The 13,980-nt window shown below is 37.6% G+C and overlaps 1 long non-coding RNA gene across 1 annotated transcript in view; it reads right to left on the reverse strand.

Moving 5' to 3' along the window:
* LOC121313624 overlaps positions 1–13,236 on the reverse strand; it is a 37,300-nt gene extending 24,064 nt beyond the window's left edge. Inside the window, exon 1 of the long non-coding RNA XR_005950019.1 lies at positions 12,980–13,236. This is a non-coding gene — a long non-coding RNA (uncharacterized LOC121313624). The remainder of the gene's footprint in view (positions 1–12,979) is intronic.
* Between the last annotated feature and the right edge of the window lie 744 nt (positions 13,237–13,980).

The raw sequence follows: 13,980 nt of genomic DNA on the forward strand, positions 1-13,980 counted from the left end.
TCAGATTCTGTGGAGTCTGCGTCTGGAGGGCCCCATGTATTACCCTTCCTTGCCCTTGTTTAATTGCTGCCGGCAATCAATTGGATGCCAAAAGTGTGTTTGAATTTCATTAGAAGATATAACTAATGTTTCTTTCCTACAGCTCCTAATAATCCATTTAAAAAAAAATCCCAAACACATACGGCTCGAGGGAATAAATAGAAAATGAGGTGGTCTTTTGGGAATTGGATGAACTTTTGAACCAGATTCATGAAGACAGTGAAATATTAGAAGTAAAAGACAAGCACAGAATGGGTACAGAGGTGTGGGATTTGACCTTTTGAGGAACTTAAATTCTATTAACATTTTGAGATATCTATCTCTGTATACACACACGTTTGCTCATTTTGAAAAGCAAGCCATATATATATATATATATATATATATATATATATATATATATATATATACACACACACACACACACACACACACACACACACGTTGTGTTTTTTTGTAAAAATATATTTAATAAGAATCGAATACTAATGTCAATACGATGATCGTCATGTTTTAACATTCTACAATGTACAGTGTGCATTTCTTCCTTATTTATGAACTATGTATGCACTGTGAAAACTCTATTCATCCCAGTTCGGACATAATTATCACTTTCTTCTTAACAGAAGGAATGTATGCTTCCAAGGGGAAATGGCAGCACTGTGCAAACATATTCATCATGTATTAAAAACAGTTTAGCACAGGTTGCAGCACTAATCCTGGAAGCCTTTGACGAAGCATCAAACATGTGCTACTATATATTTCATTTTTCTAAGCACTCAATTATAAATGAAGCAATTCCTCCAAAAATGTAACAGGTTAAATGTGCAAAGAATTTTAGAAGATAATTTTAACAGAAACATAATAAAAAAGGGCAGTGAATTTTGTGTGGGGGATTTATTTATTTATTTTTTTAAACCCCAAATAAGTTTCTAATAGGCTGCAGTATTAACCATTTCTAAAGGATTACAAATATATACATTTATACTAAAGCACGCCAAAATTCCTGTGAAGCCTTTGTATGGTTTATCCTACCAGTACACAGGAGCAGATTAATTCTCTTGATGTACCACTAGAGAGTGCTCTTAAGTTCCATTGATCTGCTTTAAAGCCAGGGTGATGATATATTTAACTCTGTGACTGGCTTATCTCCTCACTCACCACAAAGCTACAAAAACACAGGGGAAAAAAAAAGCAGGACCCACCAGATAACTGGGCACATAATATCACAAGGAGATTCTTCATCTTTATCATTTATTTTTGATGTCAAAGAAACAATATCGCTTTCCAGGTCTTCACAGTCATCCAACCCCCCAAAAAATAAAAATAAAAAATAAAATGGATTAGTTTAGATGGAAAAGTTTATTTAAAATCAAAAAAACTAAACTTTAAATGGTTGTACCTGTTTGCTGGGTATTGCCTTATATGATAGTTACTAACTGGTCTTATACGGTAGCTAATTTATGTCTTGTTCAACATTTTCAAACAAACTTGTGACCTCAGTACACAGTGGAGAATATGGAAATCACGATTGCAATTTGACAGGTACTGTACAACCGGTCTTCAATTGAGGTTTAAATGGTAACCACTGGTTATTTCTAGTGTATTCTCTGGTGTGTAGCGTGCTTACTTTACCGACTAGGTACTTTACTTACTAAGAATTGCAATACTAAATGGAACACATGTTCTTACCTACATAGATCGATACATTTTGTATGAACAAATGACCAGGAAACAATCATGCCTTTGCTGCACAAGCATGCTAATCTCAGCATTGACTAAAGGTTATTTAAATCAGGGGTCTGCTGTAATAATAACAGAAGTGTAGTTTTGCTCGACTAGTTTTTGTTATGAGAGTTAATTTCATAAACAACAACATAAATCAATTAATTATGCAATGGATTAAAATATGTTAAACATAATAAGAGTAACATTTGTTAGAGAAAAAAAGATGCTGTAAAGAATCAGGACCAGTTCATCAAGAAATGTTCCTGCTTAAAGTTTTAAGAAATAAAAATATTATAGCCATATGGGTTCATACAGTTAGTGTTACATACAGTACTGTAAACCAACCAGAAGACTGCATATAAATAAACCCATAACCCACTCGATTTCTATTCTGCTGCAATGTGTTACTACAGTAATGATGCCCATGTTGATTCTTGGCGAATACCCTACAACACTAATATATAGCAGGTATCTTCCAGAGACCTGGAACTTGTAAACAAACAATTGGGTCATATAACATCACATTTACAAGGGTGTCCTGAAATATGATTTAAAAGGAAATTAAGAATGACAGCACATATACTGTACTGACAATGATCTGAGACATACAAAAAAAAAAAAAGATTGTACAATTAAAATCATAATATTCTCCAAATGACAATACATTATTATTATTATTATTATTATTATTATTATTATTATTATTATTATTATTATTATTGAGATACCAATTAACTAAACTGATTGACTATTACTGTAAAACAATTGTTGTAAAAATATTTGTTATGTATATTATATATAATATATATATATATATATATATATATATATATATATATATATATATATATATATATATATATATATATATATTTTCCCATCTGAAGAATTTATTAAACAAACAACATCATTAGTTGTTCTTTGATCTGCAAGAATGCTGAAACATTACCATTAAGGGCAGTCGACTACTCTTAAACTCTTAAAATTAACTGCAAAAGCTATGGCCAATAACAGGCTCTATCCTTGACAACAGAGTCTCCATGTATATAATTCGTTACATATATTAGGGGGGGGGGGGGGTTGACAGACCCCCATCAATTGTGATCTTATGTGGGCACAAAGAAATATTGTTTTCTGTCCCACGAAGTGCACGCATTAATTAAAATTGTACTTTGCCCAATAATTGTATTCAAGTGTTTTTTTTGTTTTGTTTTTTTAATAAACAATAAACAAATAGCATCTTAAAGAATGATCTAACTATACAGTATAACACTGGAACATTGTATACAGTACAATCACTTATATTTTTATTCTTAAGATTAGTCATTAATACACTTAGAAAATGAACTACAAGCTACACAATGAAAAACAGTCTGTCTTTATTGGAACGCAATCCTCAATAAATCTACATTTAATATAGGATCGTAATTGGGTTTTCAACTACCCAAGACCCTTTCTAATTAACTTTACTACAGCAGTCATCTTGGTGCTTCCGCCATGCTGCGGATTATATTATTTCCTGTTATAAATGAATGCTGCACTATACTTAGAAGGGCATTCATTATACAATATTATCCAAAATACTATCTGTCCATGTTTTCTGACATCATTATGAACAGCTTTGTTTTACCCACATCTTTACATCACTAATTGGCCAAATTACTATAAACTATCAGCGAGTACTGATATTAGTTACAGCCAGTGCATCTTGTGTCTGCAGCTACAACATGTCAGGACACTGCTGCTTACAGATTCACAGGGTTTTCTTGACCCCAAGCTGTGACCCTCACTAACAGGCTGCAGGTCATGACCCTTAAAGGGAAACTCCTCTGACACTTTAGTGGGTTCAGCAAAACACAGCAAATGTTAGGGAAATGTTTTATTACCGTCAGATTTTCCCCCACTTTGACAAAAATCAATGAAACTAATGTAATTAATTTAATTTCTTACACAAATTAAAAATAGTAACTTTCATTTGTATTTAAATTAATAATTCTACTAATTATAATGACATACTGTATAACAACTGAGGAAACATGAGTAAGTATATACTAACCAAACAATGTCTTGATTTGCAAGACATTACCTGTCTTAACCAAAGCAATCTGTAAATCAAATGTTAAAACAAAGTGGTCATGTTGTTTCATATTTCCTCCAGTAGAGGGCGACTGCACCCTCATCTAGGTTTTGAAATGCAATCACTGGATACACTCCAACATGATGTGTAGTCAAGCACATAGTGCACTGTTGTATTTTAGTTTAATGTATGACACATAACGTACTTAACTGTAAAAACAGTAAACGAGTAAGTGAATAACAAAAAATTGATATCATATTTAAAATGTAATTTCAAAAATTCTGTTACATATGGATTCTAAAAATCATATTTATCAGAATGCTTGGATTTTTATACAATTGTGTTTTTTAAACACGTATATACATCGCCAGCCTTCATAACAGACACACACAACAACTCAAAACAATCATTAATTACACAATAAGATGTGACAACAGTGCTGGTTTTGGGGTTGTTTTTGAAAACTTAAGACATGATAATTTAACAATACGGTTTGAATAATAATCTGTATCTAGCCTTTCGCACAAGCGATTTACACCACTGCTTTCCTTATTCACAACACTATAATTCTCTCAGTTTCCACATAAAAATGAAAAACATCATAAAAATGAAAAAGGTCACAGTGCGCATGGGTCTTATAACACCGTGTAACAATTTTTATTTTATTTATTTATTTATTTTTGTTCCTGGGTAGTAAGTGTTATTTCCTAATTGCTTATGTCTCAAAAGTATAGAAAATGGCTATTATTCCCCACAAACTTTGCTTTTGTGACCAGGACAGGTACATTTCAAAATATCACTATTTCCAATGAGAAAACGGGCGAATTTGTGTCTTTTCGTTCACATAAAGTAAAAAAAAAAACAACATATGAATCCAAATTAACATGTATTTATACTAAAGTAATACACAAATGACTACAAAAGATTTAGAAGTGATCAGTTTTTCGAGATTTACGATTATATAGTAAATACAGTATAATCGTAAATCTCGAAAAACTGCTCACTTCTAAATCTTTTGTAGTCATTTGTGTATTACTTTAGTATAAATACATGTTAATTTGGATTCATATGTTGTTTTTTTCTGACTTTATGTGAACGAAGACACAAATTTGCCCGTTTTCTCATTGGAAATAGTGATATTTTGAAATATCACTCTCCTGGTCACAAAAGCAAAGTCTGTGGGGAATAATAGCCATTTTCTATACTTTTGAGGCATAAGCAATTAGGAAATAACACTTACTACCCAGGAACAAAAATTGTGTTACATAGTGTAATTAAAGCTACAGTACCACATTAGCTGAGCAGTAGACAACACAACACATCAAATAGCAACCGAAATGTTATACATTGGTTTAATTCTAACAAATAACAACATCTCCAAGACGCATGATCAAACATTATATTTAGACAATGAGGAATTGATATGTTAGTTCAGTTTTTCCAGTATAATAAAAATTACATGTCTAGCAATTGTAAGGGATAGGAATACACTTATTTTTTTGTTAAAGAAGGTCAAAGCATGAAAGGTCACCTAGTAAACACAGTGCAGGTAAAGCAGGGATGTCACAGCCAAGCATACAAAATGGAGTGCTCAGTACCTTCTTCCAAAACGTTTCTATAATTGACAGTACCACAGTGCACAGACATAGCTGTCTAGCTTATCTCCTGAACAGTACTGGCTTGTTTGGGTGTCAGAAAGACCCATCAGAAACAACTTTCTGTAGGAAAATCTGTGAATTATCTTGTATTGAATAAGGTTCACTTTAGCATTTCTAGAAACAAAGAGAATGGCTACATATTTTACCCCAGAAAAAAAGAATTGTATGAAAATTTAAGATCCTCACCTACTTATTAATGGGGGCAACAATCTCCCCTTCCTAGAAACAAACAGATTTGTCCCTCTGTATTTTAAAACACTCTGAGCCAGAGCCAGAGTGTAATGTCAGGAGGGAACAAGAGAAAAATATGTCTAGTGGCCATGAGATAGTAAGTCATGCATACAAGATATTATCTCGGGCCATGAGATATTAAGTCATGTGCATGGAGATAGTAAGACGTGCACACGAGATACATTTTATTCCCCCTCTCATGTCCCCTCCCGGGCTCTAAATAAATCAGATAGTTTCATCATTTTATTTTAAAGCATAAGTCTGCAATGTACAGTTGGTGCTGCCTAATCAGGATACTGATAACGCTGATTTCTGCTTAAATGTACATACAACTCTTTGAGACTGCTATTCTATTTATGTTGTTTAACTGAGACGTGACTTTGTTTAATTGGGATACAGCATTTTCAAATGATGAATGGAGATAGCTTTTCAGAGCAAGACAGGTTCGCATAGCGCAGAGCAGTGAGCATGGGAGTGCCCGATTACACTGTGACTTGATTAAAACACACTGAACTCTTGAAGAAGGAGGAGTTTCCTGTGCTTCCTCGGCTGCTGTTGCAAAGAAAGTTGACATGTCAACATCACGGTGCCTCGCCTTGTGATAAGATGTAATTTCATTATTTTTAAATTGTTTAGGAATAAAACTATTTAAAAATGTGATGTGATTTCATTCTTTTTCTTTTCATTAAGAAACAAAAAAATGTGACTAAGGTTGTCTCAAATTCCACTGGTTTAATTGGGACTGCCGCTTATTGGGGATATTTTCCCTTCTCCCGACGCGTCCCAATAAAGCAGCGCCGACTACTTATTTATGTATGTATTTATTTTATTTCCAAAGTAGCATAGTTTGATACATTTGGGGCTACTTCGGGAATATATCAAACTAACACATTGTTGGAATGTATTTTCTATTGTTTTGGCCTACAACATTTAAATCAATCAATCAATGTATTTTTATATAGCGCCTTTCATGGCAATGACATCCCAAAAGCTAGGAAAAACAAATGTGTTTTTAGCAGTGCTTTACATTTCTCAAGGGAATGAGAGCCTCTCACAACTAGTGGCAACAAGTTCCAAAGTTTAGGACAACTAGTGGAGAAACTGACCTCCCAGAGTGACACACTTGGTCAAGGGAACAGCCAGCAGTTCCCACAGTGACACACCTGGTCAAGGGAACAGCCAGCAGCTCTGAGCTTGAACAGCACAGCTGACATGCAGGGATGCAGCAAGTCTGACATACATACATTATATATATATATATATATATATATATATATATATATATATATATATATATATATATATATATATATATATATATATATATATATATATAATATATATAGGCCAGTTCCCCAGACAGCCCTGTAGGTCAACAGAAGAACCTTAAAAATAACCAAGTATTTCAAAGGCATCCAATGCAAAGTTTCCAAGACAAATGTAATATGTTCAGTTCATCTGTATTTGTTAGTATTCTTGCAGCAGCAGCATTCTGAACAAATTGCCCTGTTGAGGTGGATTGTCGTGGATCAGTCGTATACTCCACAACCCAGTTTCTCAGAGACATCGGATTCAGTGGCCAAGAGTTGCAACACATAGTGAAGAACTTATCTGAAGCAGCAGAGAGGAGCAGCAACTGGCTCTGTTTGAGATGGAAATGATTCTGGTTGGGGACCTCAAGCAAAGTAGAAATAAAAAATGATGTAAAGGAAGGTTAGTAAACTGGGCTTAGCTGAGTGGGGGACGGAGGGAGGTGATGCCGGGATTCCAGATTACTGTCAAGCCTGCAAAAGGGGTAGCGGGCTAGTCAACGAAACACCAATGACGGAAGGTGCCGACCTAAAGAGCCCAGAGTACCCTACTCAGCTCAGTCCAGACAGTTGTCATGCTGTTGCGATAGGGAGGCCGCACTGTGGTTGATACCTGGAGCCGCATTGTAACTGCTGTGTGTGCTGATGAGCCAGGGAGGCAAAAATAGGCTGACCCTGGAGCAGGCATTACACTTCATCTATCAACATCAGGCAGAAGGATATTTACATCATCAGATGGAAGGAAACACAAATGGATCTCATTAGTTTACAGTAAAAGAAGCTATGTCTTAGTTGGTGCTTACCTTGGCGACAGCGGAGTCCAATATCAGCATGAAGTTTTAACACCTAATCTAACATAATAGAAATCATGAAGATCTGGATACGTCCAGTGACTGCTGTGAATAATGCAGCTGGCGACGAGGGAAAGACCTTTTGACAGCCTGGAGAGACAGATGACAGGAAGAAATAGACCCCTTTGGGGGTGGCAGGGGTTAGCCACCCTAGATGACAGTATCCAGCTCTGTGTTTTCAAATGGAACAGGATGCTGCATACACCCGCCCAAAGCTTCTAAGAAATGATTGAGAAAAATACCCCTAGAGTCTACAAGAAAGGGGTGGAAGATGACTCAAGGTTTGACAACACGGTTAATAACTTAGGAAAGGAAACAGATATGAGAACAGAGAATAGAGTATTTCACAAAGGACAAGCTCAATTAGCAAAGACATAGAACGCCAGGTCTGTGTCTCTGGCTGGAGCCAAGTGGCAATCGTTAGGAAGTTGAAGATTAATCAAGGGAGAATGAAATGCTTGAGGGAGAAGGGGCAAGGACCAGTACTTTTTAAGACGTCAGTCAAGTCAGTCGAATGAAATCCAGTGACAGGAAGCAAACCACAGTTCGCAGGATATCATCACCCCTTTCATAGATGAGAGGAAGGCTTGCACAACCACACCTAGTGATAAACCTAATGATCCTTTTGAACCCGGTCAGATGAACCAGCTTAAGAGAGAAAAGAACCTCAATGGGCACAAGCCTGGAGTTAAATGGCCAAGAGCTTCTGAGAAAACAGTGTGGGACACAGTAAACACAGATCTCTGTTTTGCATTGGAAAGGTTATGTGGAACAGTCGAAAAGTACAAACTATTCCTGTAAAATCTAGATGGCAGCAGGAGATTGAGCACCTAGTTAGAGAAAGGAGGCAGCTGAGGAAGCAATGGAGAAGAGCAGAACAAAGACAGAAGGTGGCACTAAATCTATTGCAAAGGGCCATACAAGATAAGCTTGCAACATTGCACATAGCTGAGTGACTACGGAAACGCTGCAAAAAGAAGGAGCGTGCTAACTTTTCCAAAAACCCATTCAAATTTGCAAAAAAATCATTCACCAGGGAGAAAAATTGCACACTAAAGCAACTAAGTCTGAGCTGGAGAAATATCTCGACGAAATGCACACAGACTCAAAAAGGAGCCTATGTCGAGTCCTTCAGACCAGAATACCAAATGGAGGACTGCACACCTAAGTGGAAAGAAGTAGAGCAAGCTGTGAAGGTGGCAAGGGAGTCATCATCTCCTGGGCCCGATGGAGTGTACAAGAGTGCCCCCGGTGTTCTATGAATCCTGTGGAAATTGATGAAAGTAGCATGGGAAAAACAGATTGTACCAAGAGCATGGCGCAGAACAGGTGGGGTCTTTATACCTAAAGATTCTGCAAGTATCGGTCAGTTTCATCCTATTTCCCTGTTAAATGTGGAAGGCAAGATTTTCTTCAGCATTGTTGCTCAGAGATTGTCAGCTTACCTATTGAAGATCTGCTTCACTGACAATTCAGTACAGAAAGCTGGTATTCCAGGTCTCCTAAGATTCTTAGAGCACATCAGTATGATTTTGCAGCAAATTCAAACAGACATTCCTAAATTTAGCGAATGCATATGGTTCAGTGCCACATGAGCTGCTTTGGGCAGCACTTGATTTTTTTCAGAGTACTAAGTACAATAACAAACTCCGTGAAAGCCTACTTTGGAAATTTGCAACTTTGTTTTTCAACTTCAGAATTCACCACTACATGGCAATGTCGAGAAATTGGAATAATGGCAGGATGCACCATTTCTCCACTGGCTTTTACCATGGCAATGGAAGTAATTATTAGGGTGTCAAAATGGGTAGTGGGAGGAGAATGCTTGGCTTCTGGAATGTGATTGACACCAATTAGAGCATACATGGATGATAAGACAATTATGACTACAACAGTAGCCTGAAACATTTTTATAATTAGATGTAAAGTAGTGGATATGAGGTTTTACATTAACGGTGAGGCAGTACCAACAGTGTCTGAGAAGCCTGTGATAATCTTGGGAGTTGGTATGATGGGGACATAAAGGAGAAGTGAGACAAGCAGTACAAGGGTTGAAGAGCATAGACAGCAGCTCTTTACCAAGCAAACTTAAACTGGTGCTTTCAGTTTGGTCTACTGCCAAGACTTCTATCGCCACTCACTGTATATGAGGTTTTCTTGACAACAGCTGATAAACTGGAAGCGTTAATCAGTTTGTATGTCAGAAAATGGTTAGGAGTTCCACGCTGCCTAAGCAGAGTGAGACTGTATGGTAAAGGGATACTGCAGCTGCCTGTCTCAGCTCTAACCGAGGAGTTTAAATGCGCCAAGGTTCGATTGGAAATTACATTGGTAGAGTCACACAACTAATGTGTGAGGGAGGCAGCACTTGTTTTGAAAACTGGAAGAAAGTGGACGGCAAAGGAAGCTGTGGAAGATGCAAACGCTGCCTTTCGTACGAGTGACATCATAGGGCAGGTACAGCATGGAAGAGGAGGCCTTGGTCTCAGTTCAGCTCCTCCTACATGGCACGAGGCAGCCCCCCAGCTCAACGGAGGAAGTTGGTAGCCAACGAGGTGCTCAAGCAGGAGGAGAGGTTGATGTGCGTAAAAGCAGTTTCCCAGGCCAAGAGATCCATGGACAGATCCATGGACACTGGAACACAGCAGGATCAGCTCCCTCACCAAGTCAACATATGAAGTTCTCTCATCACCACAGAATCTTAATCTATGGGTAGGAGAGGTTCCATGGTGTCCTTTGTGTTCATCACCAACTACATTAAGACACATTTTGACAGGATGTAAGCTGGGTCTCAGAAAAGGACGGTTTACTTGGCATCATGACCAGGTGCTGCGATGTTTGGTCTTAGCATTGGAAGACAAGCGCAGCACGACCAACAGGTTTCCACCAATGCCAGCAATAGGACACAAGAAGAACAGCATTCCACCTTCCAGGGGAGCAACCTCCAAGATAAAGTATTAAAATCAAAACTCATCTACGACAACTGAAAGCTTCTAGAGACTGGGAAATGCTGGCAGATGTTGGACAATGGCTTATTTTCCCATCTGATATTGCTACCACTAACCTTCGATTTGATATTGTCTTGTGGTCTGGATCAGCATGCCTTGTTCATCTGGTAGAGTTAACAGTGCCATGGGAGGATGCTGTGGATCAGGCGTATGAAAGGAATTAACTTTAGTATCCTCAACTAGCTGCTGAAGCAGAACAGCAAGGCTGGAGAGTCCAGTTCTACCCAGTGGAGGTGGGTTGCCGAGGATTTGTGGCACACTCCACAACCCGGTTTCTGAGAAACACTGCAGAACTTATCTGAAACAGCAGAGAAGAGCAGCAACTGGCTCTGGTTGAGACAAAAAAGATCCTGGTTGGGGACCTCAAGCAAAATATCAATAAAAAAATGTTGATATAAAGGAAGGTAAGTAAGCTGGGCTCAGCTGAGAGGGGGACAGAGGGGGGTGATGCTGGGACGCCAGAATCACTGTGAAGCCCTCTTAAGGTGTCATGGGCTAGTCGACAAAACACCAAGGATGGAAAGTGCCCACTTGAAGACCCTAGAGAAGGGCAGACGGTTGTCATGCTGATGCGATAGGTAGGCCGCACTGTGGTTGATTCCTGGAGCCAGCATTGTAGCCATTGTGTGTGCTGACGCGCCAGGGAGACAAAAATAGGCTGATCCCTGGAGCCAGCACTACACTTCAGCCATCAACAGCAGGCAGAAGGATATCTACATCATCAGATGGAAGGAAATGCAGTTGGATCACATTGGTTTACGGTAAAAGAAGATGGTACTTATCTTGGCGGGAGCCGAATCCAATATTAGCATGAAGTTTTAACACCTACATTCATGTTGTATACATACCACTGTTGTGTACATATAATGCACCATTCTTCTATACTTACACAGTACAGAGGTGTAAATAATCAAGGCTTTGACTTATAGTGTAAGTCTATTTAAAAAAAAATCTATATTCCAAAAACCCAGTCACAGTTCTCAAGTGTCAGGTGGCCTTAGAACATATATTGTACATTGGGTGTACAGATTAAAAAAGTGAAGTTATAAGGCACCGGTGACAAAGTAAATGAACAGTAAGGGAATACTGAGGTTTCCTAAAAATACAGTTTTAGATTCTTAAGTCATTGCCACTGCATTACTGAATGACAAGCATTTGGTATTAATGTTGTTAGAAACACTGCTTATTTTCTTTTTAATATTTTATTTTAGTATTTTTTTTTTTTTGATGAGGAATACTAAATAGATCAAATATTAGAATGTAGCTAAACTACATGCATATAGGCTATTCTTTATAATTTTGTATTTATCTTTTGGTTTAAAAGTTTGGTTTGTTACATTCACAACTATAACACTGTTTGTAACACTGACTGTGTATTGCATTTCCTGAAACTCTTAACAACAGACACACGTGTACGTTTGGTCAAACGGTTTACCAGTCTGTTCCCAGCAGCTACCAAAGCAAAATGCCACCCATTAATATCCGAGGTCAGTACAAACTGTGATTATACAAATTGTGGTTGTCTCCGCTAGAACAATGCAGGTATTGTTTTTAGAAACGACAGTGCCACGAACTAACAGGAGAGGTAGGAGGAAAAAAAAAACTCAGCAAGCAATCTCAAAACATTATGAACCCATACATAGTATTTACTCAGGTGAGATGAACAAAACGCAAAATATGAAGGACTAAAAACAACACACAAATCCTATCACTGTAAAGTTCACGACATAGTAATTAATGCAGTTAAACGCTGCATTTTTTTCAATACAAAATTCACAACTACAGCAGAAGCCCTACTGACAGATATAGTATTAACCTATGTCGTTTAGGAACCAGTTATTAATATAACCGAAAATAACAGAACCAACACACAGCCCCTATAAAATGTATTACTACTGGCGGATTTCACTTTACGTTATATAACTACAGCAAACAATAGTTTAATACACTATCCGTGTCGACTCATTTTTAATCGTGTTTTCTGTTTGTGCACTAACGCCTATCAAACAATACTAAAAGTTATACACAAGCAGCTGCATATATATTGACATGGAGTTTATTGTTTGTTTGTTTTTACCTGGTATGATGGTCTAATCTTGCGGTATAGGCTGCATTTCTGGTTTTATTTAGGTTTTTTTTTTTTTTCAGTAACGCATTTAATAAGGAAGTTCTGCAGTTAAACAGACTAATGAGGAAGTCATCACAAACATTTCACAGATTCGTTAACACTTCCACAGCCTGACCAGGGAAGAAAGCGGCAACAGAAACAAACCCTTCACAAATTGTTGAAAGTACTTCCTCTTTCCCAGCTTGCTGGAGACTCTGCTCTTCCCGTTGGACAGTTGCTCAGTTTTATCTTCTCGTTGGACAAAGTACTGGTATGCAATATTGCTTAACCGCGGAGAGGACACGAGTTGCTTTGTGGTTTTGGTCTGTCTTTACATTGCAATTTTGTGACATTTAAAACAAGGTATTTAATTGGTGTTAAAAGGAAATTCAGTCTTTCACCACATTTCGCTTTTTTTTTTTTAACATTCTGTATTTACAACGAATCTATTATTAATAAAGCAAACGTGACAAATTGTTGCAGTAGGTTATCTTCCATCTCCGTTTTGTTTCTTCAAAAAAGGTGGTTAATATGGTGCTATTCATTTAAATGAACATCTAAGGACCACAACACGTAAGTAAGCTTCCATTTTTATTTCAATGCATGGCCACAGTCTTTATCAACATCACAATAAAATACCATCAACTAAAACTCTGAATATCTATCTAAAATGGCAATTCTTACTAAAATAGTTTGATTAGGTTAACACTATCTAAAAACAAGTTAAATTATACAAATAGGCAGGGAGGGTCCTGGTGCTTCTGGACCATGGGAAGGGAGGATGCAGTACAGGAAGACACAACCTTGTATCCCTTGGATACCCCTGCTTGTAGTATCACTCTAGGCCAAAGGTGGCCCTTGTCCTCTTCGCTGTAAGTTAACCCCAGGCAGGCCCCGTAAAAACCCAGGGCTAGTTTCTCCCCATCCCAAATGCTGTCCCACTGGTCACTGTCCAACAGCCCAAAACCCCA

This window comes from Polyodon spathula, chromosome 3 (genome assembly GCF_017654505.1).
Source record: "Polyodon spathula isolate WHYD16114869_AA chromosome 3, ASM1765450v1, whole genome shotgun sequence".
Classification (NCBI taxonomy): domain Eukaryota; kingdom Metazoa; phylum Chordata; class Actinopteri; order Acipenseriformes; family Polyodontidae; genus Polyodon; species Polyodon spathula.